General features: G+C 39.6%; 1 long non-coding RNA gene across 1 annotated transcript; it reads left to right on the plus strand.

Annotated features, from left to right (window-relative positions):
• The first annotated feature begins 2,450 nt into the window (after positions 1–2,450).
• On the plus strand, positions 2,451–3,110 carry LOC147847560 (uncharacterized). The gene is made up of 3 exons (XR_015532311.1): positions 2,451–2,593; positions 2,877–2,926; positions 3,072–3,110. It is a non-coding gene; the product is annotated as an uncharacterized LOC147847560 (long non-coding RNA).
• The last annotated feature ends 554 nt before the right edge of the window (positions 3,111–3,664 follow it).

The following is a 3,664-nucleotide window of genomic DNA, read 5'->3' on the forward strand; positions in this document are numbered from 1 at the left end:
TCAACCATTTTATATCATTCGATAAAATGTTGTGTAAATCTGTTACATATCGTTGCACAAAATATACATTTAGGAGTTATTTGCATCATTGTGATCACTACTTTCATAAGAGTCACAACTATAGCTAATATACAATCGTGACTCTTCCTCCTCATTTTCAAATGTACCGATCAGAGCATTGTCATTATCTAAAACCAAATGGAGTCTCCAAATTATGTGCACTAAATCAAGTTCGCCTTCAATCTAAGACACCTTCTAGACTTGGTAATTTCTCTTTTATTATGTCTATCGTTGACTTCCTTAAATGTCCAACTTTTGTTAGTGTATAGTCATACACAATGATATCCACCAGAGTTTTGCTCATTTTGTCATCCTTGGTCCCACGCAAATGTTTTTGTCGAACGAACATTAGTAGAAGGAAAGTCAAAGACCATTCCGATCGGACGAGCTGAAAAGGCAAAATCCAAAGAATCAAAATACCGAAATGCTGAAGACACGACACTAAGCGAGGATACCGACTGGAGAAGAGACTATCGAGGGGTGAACGAACCGGAAGACATATCGAGGATCCAGTGAGGAGCACAGGAACAAGTGTGAGCAGGAAGCAAATGATCGACTAGAGGCCGAGAGTTGGAATCGAACACGAGCCGATCCGAACAAATGAGCCAATTCGGACGAAATTTGATCCAAACCAGTCGATCCGACCGACTCAAACAAGCCGACCCGGATAAATAGCCGAATTAGGCTAGAGCCCGACTTTACCTTTGCAAGTTTGGCCAAATGCCAACAATCTTGAATGTATACTTGTAACTATATATTAGATTTGTAATCTAGCTTCACAGGGGAGATAACCCCAATTACTTGTATACATAGGAAAGAGTAGCCCCTTTTACGAGGTAGTTTGTTGGCATAAAAGGCTGGCTTCGGACTCCTTCCACTTTGTATCCTTAGTGTGAACACATTCTCTAGTTAGGGCTTGAGTATATGAGCTCAAACCTAACATTGTAAATGATATCTTGGAGTAAAAAGAGTTACAAAGAAGAGAATAAGAAAGAACTTCCATTGAAGCTAAATACGTGTCTATCGTCTACCTTTCTCCTTTTTGTTGTTACATATTTGTGTTGTTTAATGTACACATCTTACCTTGCAGGTCCTCACATCTTCTTCTACATTTTATTATCAACACAGAGCACTTTATATACTAGCCCCTGATAGTGGGATGACACAAGTACTAACTAGTACTTTAATGCTCACTTATGAGCTCTGACACTAAATAGCCTATTATATTCCTATTACTAAAATAGGAATGTAGGCCCTAACAGCCTGTCGGCTCCCAAGCCATCCGCCGTACACAGCTCGTCCGCAGCCGATCTGGCTTTTGGCTCCTACAACTAATCCGACGTTCGGCTTCTTTAACCAACTTGGCCTTTCAGCCTCTAGTCGATTCGACTCATGTTGAGCTTGTCACTCAACACATACATACGTACATACGTACGTACATATAACACTATGCGCATGATGTGCCTAAAACATGGGGGGTCTTGAAACAAACCCATTCGCCGTACACAGCTTGTCGGCAGCCAATTTGGCATTCGGCTCCTACAACTGATCCGATGTTCGATTTCTTCAGCCAACTCGGCCTTTCAGCCTCTAGTCGATTCGACTCATGTTGAGCTTGTCACTCAACACATACATACATACATACATATAACACTATGCGCATAATGTGCCTAAAACATGGGGGGTCTTGAAACAAACCCGAAACCTGGTGTGGAGGAAGCATGATTAACAAGATGATTAGTTACAAGCTCCTTAGAGCTACTATAATTAATGAGAGTGGGAGGAGAGCATTTGTAAATCAGGGAATGATAAAAAATGAGGAGAAACTCCTCCATCTATAGGCCAAGGGGTGGATGTTGGGCTCCCTTAGCGTTAGGCAACGATGTGGCTATTGGGCCCCCCTCGTGTGGTTGAACGTTGGTATTTCTGTAGCAGGGTCTGGTTTTGGGTATTTCCTGAGTTAGTTCCAACTTAGGTTGGGATGGGTAACCCCAACCCAAGGGTGGGTGGATCTAACCCCTTCTTCTTCTTCTTCTTCTTCTTCTTTGGGCCAAACTAATTGGGATTGGGATTGGGACTGGTTCTCTCTTCGTGGGACCGTCCCAAACTCCTTCTTAATTATATCAATATATATGCTCCATGGGGACGGACTCCTCCTTCTCCCAACTCCTTTCGTTTTGGGACTTCTTCTTCAGTCCGTTCTGGCGTTCCATTTGGGACTTTCACTCTTTTTTGGGTTGGGACACCACCAAGTAAGTTACCAACCACACTGCGCTTCTTCTCTCTCTCTCTCTCTCTCTCTCTCTCTCTCTCTCGCACTTCTTTTACATACATACATACATTCATACTCTACTCTCTACTCTCTGCTCCCGCCAACAAACAAACAAACAAACAAACATGCATGCACTTCCTTCTTTTTCTCCTCGCCTTTCGTGTCTTCTCCGTCTTTGATTCTATCCAGCCATGGCGCCTCCAGCAGACGAACCCACTGATCAAATCGACGAATCTTCCAAGCTCCCTGACCTCAAGCTAGGTATTGTGTACACACACACACACACACACACACACACACACACACACACACACACACATGTATGTATGTATTCTAAATACAGCACTATATATATAAGTTTTAGGGTTACATTATATGCTTGTATATGTATACACGATGTATGTGCATAAAACATAAATAATTCTCGTTTTCATAATAATTTATATATTGCATGCATTTATATCTAGATAGTTGTGTAGAGCTAGTTCGTCTTTCTTGCTAGTCTGATATCTGCAAAATGCATGATTTTTTTGCTTATTTGCAGATGCTAAACAAGTAAGAGGATTCATTAGTTTTTTCCGTAAGCTTACAGAGGTAAAAAGATCTTGAATTTGTTGTTTCAGTATATATATTTATGTGTATACATGCATGCATGCATACATAACTTTCAATATGCATTTTTGGGCGCCTTTTCCTGCATTTTTCATAGCTCATACTATTTTTCTTGTTAAAAATGCAGGATGAACAGATTGTTCGATTCTTTGACCGGAAGGTGAATGATTTTTAGTTTATCTTTCTCTTATTGAATGTCTCCTGATCTTTCTATCGAATTGTTCATAGTAATCCAATGGATGAAAAATTTATGTACTGGCCCGATACTTGAAAACTTATGCACTGGTTCATTGCCTAATGGGTGAAAAAAATCAGCTCCAATTCATTTAAAATTGATCCAAATCCATGAATATTTATTTATTTGCTCATTTTTCTGAATCATATCTTTGAGCCTAAATATGGCACATTTAGAAAATAAGTATTACCATCTCTGATCCAATATGTTCTTAAAAGAACATTACTTGGGAATTGACAGGGTAGATCTACAACTAATTAATTTCTTAGAGCATTCTTCTGGAATAAACCGGGTAGAACTACACTTAAAAATTTCTGAAATGTTTAAAAGATTGTGGCATTCTCTCTTATCTTTCTTTTGCGAAGAGCCTAAAATCCATACATATACTGAAGTAAAGAAAATTGTGATTTACTGCTTTAATGTGATTTCAAAGGTTTTATAAGCTCACTGCATGTTGTAAACAAGTTGCGACTTGCACACCAGTT

Source organism: Azolla caroliniana, unplaced genomic scaffold (genome assembly GCF_043228905.1).
Source record: "Azolla caroliniana isolate FFs.n. ecotype wild unplaced genomic scaffold, voAzoCaro1.0.p SCAF_867, whole genome shotgun sequence".
Lineage (NCBI taxonomy): Eukaryota > Viridiplantae > Streptophyta > Polypodiopsida > Salviniales > Salviniaceae > Azolla > Azolla caroliniana.